The sequence below is a fragment of the Ovis aries genome, chromosome 5 (assembly GCF_016772045.2).
Source record: "Ovis aries strain OAR_USU_Benz2616 breed Rambouillet chromosome 5, ARS-UI_Ramb_v3.0, whole genome shotgun sequence".
In the NCBI taxonomy this organism is placed as follows: Eukaryota; Metazoa; Chordata; class Mammalia; order Artiodactyla; family Bovidae; genus Ovis; species Ovis aries.
In genome coordinates this window covers 106,823,398-106,839,240 of record NC_056058.1, presented here as the reverse complement: position 1 = coordinate 106,839,240, position 15,843 = coordinate 106,823,398, and positions in this window count along the sequence as shown.

The window sequence follows — 15,843 nt, the reverse complement described above, 5'->3', positions numbered from 1 at the left end:
AACGTCCATCTAGTCAAGGCTATGGTTTTTCCAGTGGTCATGTATGGATGTGAGAGTTGGACTATCAAGAAAGCTGAGTACTGAAGAATTGATGCTTTTGAACTGTGGTGTTGGAGAAGACTCTTAAGAGTCCCTTGGACTGAAAGGAGGTCCAACCAGTCCATCCTAAAGGAAATCAGTCCTGGGTGTTCATTGGAAGGACTGATGCTGAAATTCCAATACTTTGGCTACCTGATGTGAAGAGTTGATTCATTGGAAAAGACTCTGATGCTGGGAGGGATTGGGGACAGGAGGAGAAGGGGACAACAGAGGGTGAGATGGCTGGATGGCATCACCGACTCGATGCACATGAGTTTGAGTGAACTCTGGGAGATGGTGATGGACAGGAAGCCTGGCATGCTGCAGTCCATGGGGTTGCAAAGAGTTGGACATGACTGAGTGACTGAACTGAACTGATACAGTTTATCTAAAGAGGATGGAGTCTTCCGATGCACATATAAATAAAAATCGTAGGAACACTCAGTAGTCTGTTTTCTCAGATTTCGTTCGTGTTTAATGGCACGTGTTGTGTACCATGTGAAGTTCTCTTCATTCCTCAGAGGTTTGCTATTGCTTCTTATTGGAAAGCATCAGCGTCCTCCATCAGGGTCGACAGGCAGCTTAAGAGGACGGGTGGCTGCTCTGAGCTGTTGTAGACGCTGTGCCAGGATTGGCTGCTCCGTTTTTATTGTGACTTTCCTTTCTCACGGTTCATTCACATGTAGCAAGTATAAGCATCGGGGATAAAGTTACTGGTCATTCTATTGCTTTGGAAACAAAAACATTTTCATGCTTTCCTCAGCTGATATTTTATCATTATTAACAGGAATGATTTACGTTTCAATGAAAGATAAAAATATCTCTTTAAGTATATGACTCATTATTTTACCCTAATTGTTTTATTTGAAGAAAAGCCACAATCAAAAGATCCACTCATGCAGACAAATCATATCTGTTTGCTTTTTCCTTTGCTCCTCTGGGTCTTAAACTAAAAGGCTGAAAAGTGCGCTAGAGCTCTGTTACATTTTTTAGTCATTTTAACAGGATCTGTTACTGTGAAGAAATGGCATTTTTTTCCATGAAAATCTGTGAAAGTTATATAGCCATATTATAAAGTGCTCTTATTTTAAATGGCCATTCTCTGGGAGAGATAACGAACATAAATAAAACCATTGTTCTAACTCATGAGAAGCTGCAAGCCAACCTGCATGATTGGCTCATGTAGGAGTCTGGCCAGGAGCCTTCATATTTCTCACCCCTAGTTTCCTCATCTTGGAAGTGAGGAATAGGACTGGATGATGTCTGGGTCCCCTCTGGTTCTCGAATGCTGTGATTCTGGTCCCTTTTATTTAGATAATGTTTCCATAATGAAAAACACTCATGTGATTGTCCCTGTGGGGTTGTACTCGGAGTATCAGACTCCCTTTTGAAAATCCTACCTTCTTCCCCTTTTCGCGTTTTCTGCTCCGAGGCTGCTGCGGGTGGGTTTCCCTTTCCGTGGCTTGAACCAGCCCCCCCTTACTCTGTGTCGGCCTCAGCAGGAGCGCCGGGCGCCTGGCGGGAAGCAGCGCCCCGGGCCGCTGGCCGCTGAGCAGCGCCCCGGGCCGCTGGTTTCCTGCCGTGCTCCACCATCTCCTGGTCCAAGTGCTGGGAGGCTGGGACTGTGCAGAGTGCAAAGAGCATTGCCTCCACGGCGAAAGGCTGAGGGTCCAAAAACTGGCTCTGCTACCAGCCTGTGTGAGCTGGAGGACGTGCAGCCTCGTGAACCACAGTGTTCTCCTTAGTAAAGGGACAGCTGTTGTGAAAATTGATAAGGTGACTGCTCCTACACGGGGTCTGTTACGCTGCGGTGCCCACCAAGCACTAGCTGAGCCTGGATCTGATCTCAGCACTGTTGACTGAACACCCAGACCGTGAGCGTGGCTTTTAGGCCAGAACTGTGGGCATCTGTTACACTCCACTGAAGTGGCTTCCCATGACTGGCGTTCCAGTTCCCTGGGGCTTGCAACAGGAGCCTCATAAAACAATCACCTATTTCCCAGAGAGACTCACGCGGGGCTTGGCCTCCTCTTGGGATCTGTTGACAGAGGATGAAATGGACACTGGCCAAGCAATCGCCCCGTTTCAGGTCATCTGCTATACCCACGTGCGCTGCCTGTGCCTGAAAGCCTGCAACGGTTGCTCAGCCTAGAATCTGTGAGGGAGAAGGGCTTCTGAAACAAGCTGAGAAGCGGTGCCGGCGGACCGCTTCCTCCTTCGGAGAATACATGCTGACTGGCACCTGCCAAGGGAGGCAAGCGCAGGACAAGAGCCAGGAGCCGCGGGGGTGCGGGCAGGGGATGGCATGTGCCAGGATCACTCGACCTGCTGGTTAGACCTCGATGAGCTTAAACTCCAGACTGGAGCCCTGAGCTCAGAGCTGACAGCCCCCTTCCTCTGAGTTTCTCTTTTGTGTCTCAAGGGGCCCAACCATAAAGCAGAAGGCATGGACAGCTGGCTAAGCACTTGCTGCTGGAACGGGAAGAGTTATTTTCCTAGATAAAGGGAGCGTAAGTGTGGACAGGCAGAGCTTGGTCCTTGGAAGCTGAAGAGTGCTGCTCTGGCTTCCTATGGCTGCTGTAATAAATCACCGCAAACTTGGTGGCGTAAACCAACACAGATTTATTATCTCACGGTTCTCAAAGTTAAGATTCCAGCATGGATCTCACCGGGATTAGATCACCGTATTGGCTGGGCTGGTCCTTTCTGGAGACTCTGAAGGAGAATCCACCTTATTGCTCTTTTCAGCTCTTAGAGCCTCCCCACATTCCTTGGCTCTGGGCCCTCGTCTGCCTTCAAAGCCGGCGATGGCCGCTTGAGTCTCTCTTCCTTCCTTCCACGCTGACACTAAGTCTTCTGTCTCCTCCTTCCACGTTTGAAGGAACGTTGTTATCAGGCTCACCAGAATAATCCAGGATAACCTCTTGATTTTAAAGTCAGCTGCTTAGCAAACAATCCCATCTGTAACCTGGACTCCTGCTTACCACGCCGCATCACGTATTCACAGACTTGGGGATCGGGGCCCCGACATCCTGGTGGAGGCTGTCGTTCCGCCTGCACACAACGCATGGTGGGCCGAAACCTGGGGAGCGTCTGTGAATGGTGCCTTTTAAAATGTGCAGTGGCTTCCGGGAAGTCACAGGTCTAAACTGACCCCTGAATGTGGGGACTAAATAGCAGAGAGAGGGATACAATCATCCAGCTAGTATTTAAGGCCGTTACTCCATGAAGAGAAAGCAATGCTTCATTTCTAATAGCTCACATCTTTCAATATGATGATTTCAGTCCAGAAATCCAGTCTGGCTGTGACAGCAGTAAAGACGTGTGATGAAGAACTCGGCAGAGTGCCACGGGAAATAGACAAGACGTCCGACAATAGCAGATTATTTATATACACCATGACACATCAAATCGCTAACATCTGTTGGATCACAGAGAAAGCAAGAGACTCCAGAAAAGCATCTACTTTGTCGACGGTGCTAAAATCTTTGACTGTGTGGATCACAACAAACTGGAAAATTCTTCAAGAGATGGGCACACCAGACCACCTTACCTGCCTCTTGAGAAACCTGTATGCAGGTCAAGAAGCAACAGTTAGAACTGGACATAGATCAACAAACTGGTTCAAAATTAGGAAAGGAGTACATCAAGGCTGTATATTGTAGCCTTGCTGATTTAATTTAAATGCAGAGTACATCATGTGCGATGCCAGGCTGGATGAACCACAAGCTGAAATCAAGATTGCTGGGAGAAATATCACTAACCTCAGTTATGCAGATGAAAATGAAAGTGGAAGTGAAGTCGCTCAGTCATGCCCGACTCTTTGAACCCATGGGCTACAGCCTGGCAGGTTCCTCTGTCCATGAGATTTGCCAGGCAAGAATAGTGGAGTGGATTGCCATTTACTTCTCCAGGGGATCATCCTAAACCAGGGATAGAATCTGCCTCTCCCCCATTGCAGGCACACTCTTTACCATCTGAACTACAAGGGAAGTCCAGTTAGAAACACAGATGACGCCACCCTTATGGGGGAAAGCAAAAAGGAACTGCAGCAACTCTTGAAAGTGAAAGAGGAGAGTGAAAAAGCTGACCCCAAACTCGACATTCAGAGAACAAAGATCACGGCATCTGGTCCCATCACCTCATGGCAAACAGATGGGGAAACAGTGGAAGCAGCGACAGACTCTTTTCTTGGGCTCCAGAATCACTGCAGGTGGTGACCGCAGCCATGAAGGTAAAAGACGCTTGCTTCTTGGAAGAAAAGCTGTGACAAACCTAGACAGCATGTTCAAAAGCAGAGACGTTACTTTGCTGACAAAGGGCCGTCTAGTTAAAGGTATGGTTTTCCAGTGGTCATGTACGGATGTGAGAGTTGGACTATAAAGGAAGCTGAGCACCGAAGAACTGATGCTTCTGAACTGTGGTGTTGGACAAGACTCTTGAGAGTCCCTTAGACTGCAAGGAAATCAAACCAGCCCATCTAAAGGAGATCAGTCCTGAATATTCATTGGAAGGACTGATGCTGAAGCTGAAGCTCCAGTATTTTGGCCACCTGATGCAAACAGCTTACTCACTGGAAAAGACCCCGTTCCTGGGAAAGACTGAAGGCGGGAGGAGAAGGGGATGACAGAGCATGAGATGGCTGGGAGGCATCACCCACTCAATGGACATGAGTTTGAGCAAATTCTGGGAGAGAGTGAAAGACAGGAGGCCTGGAATGCTGCGGTCCATGGGGTCACAAAGAGTCGGACACAACTCAATGACTGACAGCAACGATTATGGCACTGTTCACATGACTGCATATTATACATCCGTAAGGGGCCATTTTTTTGAGAAAGAAATTTTATTGTCTGGTTTGAGAGAATCCATTTTAACTCTCCCATGATTCTCTTGCCTTGGTCCAATGCTCTTGAGCTTAATTACTAAATGCTAGTCTCTGTGTTACATGATAAATACATTACTATACATTCCAGACCAAGTTTCTAACGGAGCTTAAACAGAGAAATTAGACACTACTCAGATAACCATAAGTACAATGAATATTTCGAAAGAGGTAGTGGGAGATACTTGTGCATAACACAGAATGGGAATCTACTTGTCAGCGTCCTAAAGTGTAAAGACCTTATCTGCTGGCTAAACCCTGCTACCCTATCCTTACTAGAACGGGAATCATCACTGCCTGCAAGAGGCACATTAGCTGAGCCTGGTGCTTTAGAATAAACAGCTGTCTCACAGGCATCACTTTCCTCTACTTTCTTCCTACTTCATGATCCCTGACCCTTTTTTGAGAAATTTGTCACCTGCTTTCAATAAATGTGATCTCATTATATTGTACATAGCTTATAGTTGCTTCAAAATCTGTCTGGAACAAAATGGGAGAAGCCAATTAATATTTGAAAATAATAAGGGCCAGACACACCAAGTTAATGTGTCATCAGCAAATGCTCTGAAGACCATCAGCATCCGACTCTGAGCAATTGGTCCTTTCTTCCTCACCCTTTGCTTCCCCTTCCATCTGTTTCTGAAGCAGGCAGGCACCCACTTCCTGGAAATTTGCCCTAGTTCCTTGAGCTCTCCATGAATTTTTCTGTTCAGAGGAATGCCTGTATATGGACCTCTTTTCCTCTTCTGCAGAATGACCGAGATTCGATTTGCTTGACTTTTCTTGTGTACTTCAGGTCATCTCTAAACATCAGAGTTTTGGGCATAGCACACGTACTCAATGAAGGCCAGCTTATTTTTGTTCATTTTGTTGAGGCACGCAGGGGAGACACTTCCCCAGGACCAGTGGGTGAAATGTTTGCCATGAATCCCAGCAGCAGCAACAGAAGAATCCTGGGGTTTGTTTTAACAAGATCTACAGACCATTATTATTTAGTCTTTTGTAGGGGGATCCCTTGGACCATACCATCTTCAAGGTCTATCCTACTCTCCTCTCCTACATCTGAAAAATCTTCCAATGACACAGAAATATCTTTACCATATAATGTCAACCACATGGAACCTAATTTTCAGCAGCAGCACCTCTGCCCAAAATTTCCTTAAAATTAATTCATAGGAACATTCTCTTGCATTTCTCCCTACTATATACAGTGATGACTGAGACCAGAATTTTGAAATTACTTTAAATTCCCCCCCAAAGCATTCATCTACACAAGAAAATACTGGATAAGTAGGAAGAAGGCACACTCTGCAAATAATTTTTGGTCAAATCCAAATTTTCCATTGGAGCAATGGAAAATCACTGAATTATTTTATGCACAATTTTTGATATGTAAATTGGAAATATAACTCTGGTTGCCTGAGAAGACATGCTTAGGAGAACCAGAATGAGACAACACAGAAGGCTAATGACACAGTCTAGGTCATAGACTATGATGACGGCTCAGGTAGGGGCAGTAGGGATAGAGCAGACAGACTCAGTGTCCTAGGACCGTGACACCGGTGGAGGCTGATGATGGGTAGGGGATGAGGGATGAGGAAGAAAGAGATATCCGGGATGCCTGCCGAGTTTCTGGCTCAGTAACTAAGTAGACTGTGTGCGAGTGCCTCCACGAATCCTTCGGGGGGCAGGAAAGCGGAGCCCTCCCAGCTAGCTGGGCCCACCATTCCCACCGCAGAGTAAGGGCTCTGACTGGGCTCTTTGTCTTTGCCAGCGCTCACTCACTTCAGTCAGTCCAGCTCTTTGTGGCCCATGGGCGGTGGCCTGCCAGGCTCCTCTGTCCATGGTTTCTGTAGGCTTGAATATGGAGTGGGCTGCCATGCCCTCCTCCAGGGGATCTTCCTGACCCAGGGATCGAACCCACACCTCTTAGGTCTCTTGCATTGGCAGGAGGGTTCTTTACCACTGGCACCACCTTGGAAGCCCAACATAAAAAGTAAAATTCCAATTATTCTGTATGTGTATTTATGTTCAGTTCAGTCACTCAGTCGTGTCTGACTCTTTGCAACCCCATGAACAGCAGCACACCAGGCCTCCCTGTCCATCAGCAACTCCCGGAGTCCACCCAAACCCATGTCCATCGAGTCAGTGATGCCATCCAACCATCTCATCCTCTGTCATCCCCTTCTCCTCCTGCCTTCAATCTTTCCCAGCATCAGAGTCTTTTCCAAAGATGTCAGCTCTTTGCATCAGGTGGCCAAAGTATTGAAGTTTCAGCTTCAACATCAGTCCTTCCAATGAACACCCAGGACTGATCTCCTTTAGGATGGACCGGTGGGATCTCCTTGCTGTCCAAGGGACTCTCAAGAGTCTTCTACAACACCACGGTCCAAAAACATCAGTTCTTCAGTGCTCAGCTTTCTTTATGATCCAACTCTCACATCTATACATGACTCCTGAAAAAACCATAGCCTTGACTAGATGGACCTTTGTTGACAAAGTAATGTCTTTGCTTTTTAATATGCTGTCTAGGTTGGTCATAACTTTCCTTCCAAGGAGTAAGCGTCTTTTAATTTCATGGCTGCAGTCATATATATGTATATATATATATATGTACATATATGAACACAATACAAGTGTATATGTATGTATATGTACATATATACACACACACACTTGGAGAGAGTTTAAGTAAGACTATAACAATATGATGGTAGTAGTGACAAAGAATGTTGAGGTTTTAAGTCATTATATTATCTTCTTTTATTTGTATTGTTATTTACTTTCCAGAATTTCTGTACTGAATAGAAATTATTTCTAGAATCAGAAAAACAACACATATATAAATTTTTTTTTTTATTTTATTTTTCTTTAAAAAAAAAATGGCTGCTCTAGGCCATCTGCCCATGTTTTTGTACTTCGCATCTTGGTGACTATAGCATGCTTGCATGTCCCGGATTTTCAGTTATAGTAAAATTTATCAAAGAGGTAATCTACATTAGCTGTTATTACCACCATAACAAACTGGCAAGAAGGTAGCAGCTTAAACAGTACGTATTTATAACCTACAGTTTGAGAGGTGAGGAATTCAAGTTCTCACTGGGTAGGTGCTAAGGCGAGATCCTTTCTGGGATGTCTCGGGCAGAATCCACTTACTTCCCTTTTTCAGACTTTAGAAGCCACATGCATTCTTGGCTCTAGCCTCTTTCTTTCATCTTCAAAGCTAGCACAGTCACACTCTCTCTGACCTCTCGTGTATTGCCGCAACTCTCTCTGATCTAGCTGGAAAGGTTTCCACACTAAGGACTCATGATTAGACTGGGTTCACCCAGATAATCCAGAATCATCTCCCCGTCTCAAAGTCCTCAGCCTCCCCTGCATCTGCAACGTCCCTTCCGCCGTGTAGGGTGGTACATCCACAGATTCTGGAGACGGGGAGCTAAACATCCTTGGACAACGATTATTCTCCCTGCCCCAGACTTCGGAAGACTAGACTACTTCTACACTTCTTGGCTTAACTGCCTCTCCACTGCTCTGTAATTGTTTAGCAAAGGATTTGTGAAATGTATGTGAAGCAAACAGCACTGCACACAATGAAGAAAGGTTCCTTCTGACCCTAACTCCCCAGCTCCCCGTGCTCAGCTGCCATCTATATTTCTTCTTCCCAGCATTTTCGTCGACTGAGGTCTTTATTCTCTGAGATGGCAATTTTTGACTAACCATCTTGGCTAACTTAAGGCTCCAAGTTTGACTGCTTTGGGGAATTGCTTTTCCATCTTGAATATTTCTGAATTAGAAAGCATCATGAAATGATGCCAGAAACCACCAAATGTAGGAGAATGCAAAGTGTCAAAGACATCTGAGGCTCAAATCTCTAGCATCCCAGAAAAGAGAGCTTCAGTAAACAAGCAAATAAAATCTGTGTATCCTCAACAGAAATTGGAAACACCTCAGCTCAGTTGGTAAAGAATCCACCAGCAATGCAGAAGACCTGGGTTCGATCCCTGGGTTGGGAAGATCTCCTGGAGAAGGGAAATGCTATCCACTCCAGTATTCTGGCCTGGAGAATTCCATGGACAGTATAGTCCATGGGGGTTGCAAAGAGTAGGACACAGATGGGTGACTTTCAACATTTGTCTGAGGGGTGTTGGAAGGGCTTCTAGCCTCTTTCCTTGTGTGAAAGTGAAGTTGCTCAGTCGTGTCCGACTCTTTGTGACCCCATGGACTGTAGCCTATCAGGCTCCTCTGTCCATGGGATTTTCCAGGCAAGAGTGCTGGAGTGGATTGCCATTTCTTTCTCCAGGGGATCTTCCCGACCCAGGAATCGAACCCGGGTCTCCAGCATTGCAGGCAGACGCTTTACCGTCTGAGCCACCAGGGAAGCCCATTACAAATGGGATTAAATAAGCCTTTCAGAGATGGAGAAGTGTGACGCGAAGTCTGCCCGACTTCTTTGCGTCATGCCCGACTCTGTGCGACCCCATGGACTGCAGCCTGCCAGGCTCCTCTGTCCATGGGATTTTCCAGGCAAGGACACTGCAGTGGGTAGAGGTGGGGAACTAGACCACTAAAAACTACTTCTGCCTATAGGGTCTTATTTTCAATCCGATTGTCACCATTTTCTCAGCATGCCGATGAACATAGGTGCTGTCCTAGTCAACTTCTTTCCTATATTTCTTTATGACACAGGACAGGGTTCCCTGTAACTGATCCCAAACTGACCAGCAACCCTCTTTGACAGCTTTGGCATTTTCCAATATGAATTTAGAAAAACCAAAACCTTCTTACTCCCTCATTTTCCCATTTGTGAAGTGGTGCGACCATTCCCTGCTCTCTGGCATAATCTGCTCTGTCTAAAGCCAGGCTCTTAACGAGGCGGCTGGCTCAGTCTCCCCGTAATCAGTGAGGGGAAAGCTTGCTGACAAAGTACATTTCAATCTGACGGTTAATTCTTTCAGCGAAGCTGTAGCAGTGCAGCAAGGAGGACCAGCTACCCCTTAACGAGTCGGGAAGAGAAGGTCAGATTTTCTAGCCCCTGAATATTATTAGAGCCATTTCCAGTGGAGTGCGCTCTTCAGAGATGTGTCTTACCTGATTTCCTTGAAAATCCATGATGTATAATGGCAATGGTGGTACCTTCTTCCTCCATCTCCTTCTTAAATTCCCCCATGCAGATGTTAAATCCTGAAAGGCAGCTGCTTCCAGCCGCCCAAGAAACAGAGCCGTATGGAATACTAAGAAATACGAAGAACTGGAAGAGTGCCAAGCATCTTGACTTCTGCCTTTATCTCATGTTTTACCACCACAGATGTCGGTTTGATTCAGAGTCAGACCTTGGTAAGTAAGCTCCAATTAGAGACAGATGATTATTTTCCTAATATGCCAGGCTAACCAGACAGACCAAAAAATCAGCGGCTGAAATGTAGCAGGATTATACGCAAAGTCTTAGCTTCCAGCACAAAAAATAAATTCCAGCTCTACAAGTTTCCGTGCTTTCTCCAGCTTCCTCTTCCACCCAGCCTGCTACTCCTGCAGACTCCAGTGCAGTGGTGAGGAGGCACATCTTACTCCCATTTTTAGAGCCCAAACTCTAGTGTTCAGCTTTATTTCTCTTTTTCTCATTCTCTGCTCAAAATTCACCAGCAGATTCTTTGGGTTATTCCTAAAAATATATCCAAAAATCCAGCCTGTTTATGAAAACAATAATAAATGGAAGTTGTTGATAAATTCAGCTGCGCTTGTCTCCTGTGCTTCAGAGCTGATGACCCAAAAATCTGTTATTTCCTAACAGTAAGCAGGATAAAGGGATCTCAACCCAAGAGAAGTCAGATGATGACATTCATTCATCATAAGCAAGGTGGGCACAATTATTTAAATGAAGGGCATGTTCAGAGTGGCACCCAGGGTAACCTAACCCAGAGGAGTATGGGATGTGGAATTGCTAGGAGCAAAACAGACGGTAGCCAATACGTTTATGGTTTAATTTATACATTTAAAATAAAAGTGGAAGATTTGGAAGCCAAAGGCAGTCACCTCAATGAAAACTCATGATCACTTGGCCAAATTCTGGATGTAAGCCCACGTTTAGAAGTTGAAGGAGACGACCAGTCCCCAGGAAGAAGGGCTTTGCAACAGCACAGAAATGACTGTGACTTACCAAGCTCTTCCCTGAAGGAGTCAAGGGCCATTTACTTTCACCATCCACGTTGCAGGCTGAATGCTAGTGTTCCCACCAAATTCATACACCGACACCCTATCCCCAAGTGTGGTGGTATTAGGAGGTAGGAAGGTAATTAGAATTAGATGACACCATAAAAGTGGGGCCCTCGTGAATGGTATTAGTGTCTTATAGGGGTCACTGGGGAACTTGCTCCTTCCCTCTGCCCTCTACCAGGTGAAGAGATGACGGAAAGGCAGCCACCTGTAACCTGGAGGAGCTCTCACCAGAACTGGGTCATACCAGTGCCCTGATCTCAGTCTTCCAGCCTCCAAAACCGTAAAAACTAAATTTGTCTTTAAGCCATCCAGTCTATGGTATTTTGCTATAGCAGCCCGAACTAAGATAATATATAATGAAATAAAGTGTTCAATACAAGCTTAGCAAGTATCAAGCTGGCAGTTACACCCGGGGACTCAAAGCGTCTTTATAGCCCTCCCGTTGTGGCGGGTTTTGCCAGGTAAGGAAACGAATGGCGTGTCGGGTGGGGTCAGCTCGCAGTAGGTGCAGTGGGTCCATGAAGCCCGTCAGTGGTCACTTCTCGGGTCCCTGAATGTCATAGCCTACTTGGAGGTTGACAGTGTGCTCTGTTTCTTCCCTAGTCTGTAAAAGCTAGCATGAAGGAAGGCTAATTGGAAACTACCTCTCTGAAACTACCCCCATCTCCCACCAAGACAGTTAAGTTGGAAACAGCAGGGAATATAGGCCGAATTGAAGAAATTAATGCCACTCTTCACGGCCTGTAGACAGGCCAGGTGGCGGCCACATCACATATCCATTGCCTCACCAGCATGACCTACATAAGCGATGCCTTGGAGGATAACCGCAGACCACGTCTAACTCACCCAAGTAGCCACCTCCGTTGCTACTGCTGCTTGTAGGCTGTGGCGTCTTTAGTAGAGCAAACCAGCAGGGCTTCAGTGGCAGACGACCACTGATCAGACAACAGAGCTATCTTCCATCCCAGTCAGGACGGAGGACCTGAAGAAGTCTGCATTCCTGGGAGATTCACAGACGTACACACTTACAGGCTTACCCTAGCCTATGCTGATTCTCTTGCTCTCTGGACAATGTAATCCTTAGGGATATACTCTATCTGGACACCTGGCAGCAAATCCCACTGGTCCACATGTGTACAACATTGCATTAATCAAACTGGACGAGAAAGAAGCGGCAAAATGTTCACGGTGTCAGAAAGGGACGGGCTCCAGATGGTAGGAGAAAAACCCCGCAAACTTTCAGCCCTGTCACTTCAGTTAACTTTTTTAGGGGCTCAGTAATGAGGGGCATACCATCCACTGTTCACAGCAGAAGACCCATTTTTGCATTTAAAGATGCGCGTTACTGGGTGGCCTCTTTAGGTTCTGGAGCCAGCGTATTTGACTCTTAGGAACACTGCTTTGCTCACATTTGGGAGGAACAGAAGGTGGCTGACTTCTGGGCCCAGGCCAGGGGTGACCTCTGACGGGGGCTCTGCTTGTGCGGCTGGGAAGGCCCAGTGGCAGCTGAGGCGCCAATGGTAGGACATGCCCTTCGACATCATGGCAAGCCCCGGTAGCAGAATCACAGCCCCAAACCTTGGCGTCTGGAGAAAGGCTCCGCCAGCACCTATGTAATCCACAGCTTTCGGCGTGTTACCCAGTTCTGGGAGCAGCAGAGCAGCATCTTGAGACGTAAGCAGCCACGGAGACAGACTGGCCGCCATGAGCCACTGTCTCTCCGACCCACCAAGTCACACGTTTGTGGGGGCCCAACGGTGCTTCATCACAAGATGGGAGAAGCACCGTTGAAGCTGGTGTGAACAAGGCCAGAGAGCGGAGGGCAGCGGCGCTTTGCTGGTGCCACAGATCCAAGACGTCCACCGCGGGAGCGCTGCCCTGCCCCTCTCCTCGGTGCCTGCAGAGGAGTCCTCGCGGCCAGTTTGGAAAGGGGCTGGGCTGGGGAGTCCGGGCAGGACTGACTGATTCATGGATGGGCTGGCTGCGCATGTTGGCACAAGCCAGAAATGAGCTGTGGCTGCACAGTTACCCCAGTGTGATCTGCTGCTAAAACACAGTGGTGAGAGGGGCTCTCCCAGTGGGGCAGGGCTTCAGATAGCCACCTGGTTTACATACAGGTAGAAAAGTACGCTGACGTAATGATAGTGGAAGTGAAAGGCGCTCAGTCGTGTCTGACTCTTTGCCACCCCATGGACTGTCCCTGGGATGCTCCAGGCCAGAATCCTGGAGTGGGTAGCCTATCCCTTCTCCAGCGGATCTTCCTCACCAGGAATCGAACCAGGGTCTCCTACATTGCAGGCAGATTCTTTACCGACCAAGCTATCAGGGAAGCCAGCTTGACATAATAATACATATTAATTTATGGACAGAGGTGAATGGCTTTGTTTCTTAATTTGGGTGCGGGATGGAAGAGATGATTATAACAAGGAAAGTCGAAAAGAGGCACCCTAAGGAAACGGGCACGAAGGTGGAAACCCTGCTGTCGCGGGTGAACGTCCGCCAGATCTTACCCACTGGGGGAGGGACTGAACAGCTTTGCCAGTGGATTTTCACCTGTATTCACCACCAGCTCCTCCACTACCTGTAACAGATTTTGTTAACACAGTCACGTTAGCGACAGGAATGGAGGCTAGGCATGGAACTCCCACTCTCGAAGGCCACTCTCGTTTCCGTCACTGCCGAATGTCCCACCTGCCAGAAACAAGGGCTGCCGTGGTCTCCCTGATGTGGCTGCACATCACTGCTGCAGCCCTGCCTCTCAAGGAGCCGGTCACCAGTGGCAAGTGCATTGCATCGAACCTCTTTCATTCTGATGGAACCACCTGAAGAGTCAGCATTTCATCTTGACAAAAACTGATACATATTCTGGGTATACGTCTGCCTTTTATGTTCTCTGTATCTCAGCTAGCTGGCTTATCTGAGGATTTACAGATTTTTTATTCACTGAAGCAGGATCTTGTTTAACATGGCATCTGTCTAAGGATCCTGCTTAACAGCAGAAGTTTGTCAGTGGGCATATAACTCTGATAGCCACTGATTCTAACAGGCATTATATATCAGCCCTCAGAACCCATCAGGATGATGGAGAAGTCAAACAGTCTTTTGCAGACACAACTGAAGTGCCACAATGGTTATGATACTGCGATATCCATCCATCCGCACGGAATCTATGCCTTCAATCAACCACCATTATGAACCGCTGTGATTATAAAGTTATCAAGTTCACTCAGTATGTCAAAGTCATAGGTCCCGGAACCAGTTCAGTTCAGTTCAGTTCACTTGCTCAGTCGTGTCCGACTCTTTGCGACCCCATGAATCGCAGCATGCCAGGCCTTCCTGTCCATCACCAACTCCTGGAGTTCACTCAGACTCACGTCCATCGAGTCCGTGATGCCATCCAGCCATCTCATCCTCGGTCGTCCCCTTCTCCTCCTGCCCCCAATCCCTCCCAGCATCAGAGTCTTTTCCAATGAGTCAACTCTTCGCATGAGGTGGCCAAAGTACTGGAGCTTCAGCTTTAGCATCATTCCTTCCAAAGAAATCCCAGGGCTGATCTCCTTCAGAATGGACTGGTTGGATCTCCTTGCAGGCCAAGGGACTCTCAGGAGTCTTCTCCAACACCACAGTTCAAAGGCATCAATTCTTCGGCACTCAGCCTTCTTCACAGTCCAACTCTCACATCCATTCATGACCACAGGAAAAACCATAGCCTTGACTAGACAGACCTTAGTCGGCAAAGTAATGTCTCCGCTTTGAATATACTATCTAGGTTGGTCATAACTTTCCTTCCAAGGAGTAAGCGTCTTTTAATTTCATGGCTGCAGTCACCATCTGCAGTGATTTTGGAGCCCCTCAAAATAAAGTCTGACACTGTTTCCACTGTTTCCCCATCTATTTCCCATGAAGTGATGGGACCAGATGCCATGATCTTCATTTTATGAATGTTGAGCTTTAAGCCAACGTTTTCACTCTCCTCTTTCACTTTCATCAAGAGGCTTTTTAGCTCCTCTTCACTTTCTGCCATAAGGGTGGTGTCATCTGCATATCTGAGATTATTGATATTTCTCCCGGCAATCTTGATTCCAGCTTGTGCTTCTTCCAGCCCAGCGTTTCACATGATGTACTCTTCATAGAAGTTAAATAAGCAGGGTGACAATATACAGCCTTAACGCGCTCCTTTTCCTATTTGGAACCAGTCTGTTGTTCCATGTCCAGTTCTAACTGTTGCTTCCTGACCTGCATACAGGTTTCTCAAGAGGCAGGTCAGGTGGTCTGGTATTCCCATCTCTTCCAGAATTTTCCACAGTTTATTGTGATCCACACAGTCAAAGGCTTTGGCATAGTCAATAAAGCAGAAATAGATGTTTTTCTGGAACTCTCTTGCTTTTTCCATGATCTAGCAGATGTTGGCAATTTGATCTCTGGTTCCTCTGCCTTTTCTAAAACCAGCTTGAACATCAGGGAGTTCACAGTTCACATATTGCTGAAGCCTGGCTTGGAGAACTTTGAGCATTACTTTACTAGCATGTGAGATGAGTGCAATTGTGCAGTAGTTTGAGCATTCTTTGGCATTGCCTTTCTTTGGGATTGGAATCAAAACTGACTTTTTCCAATCCTGTGGCCACTGCTGAGTTTTCCAAATTTGCTGGCATATTAAGTGCAGCACT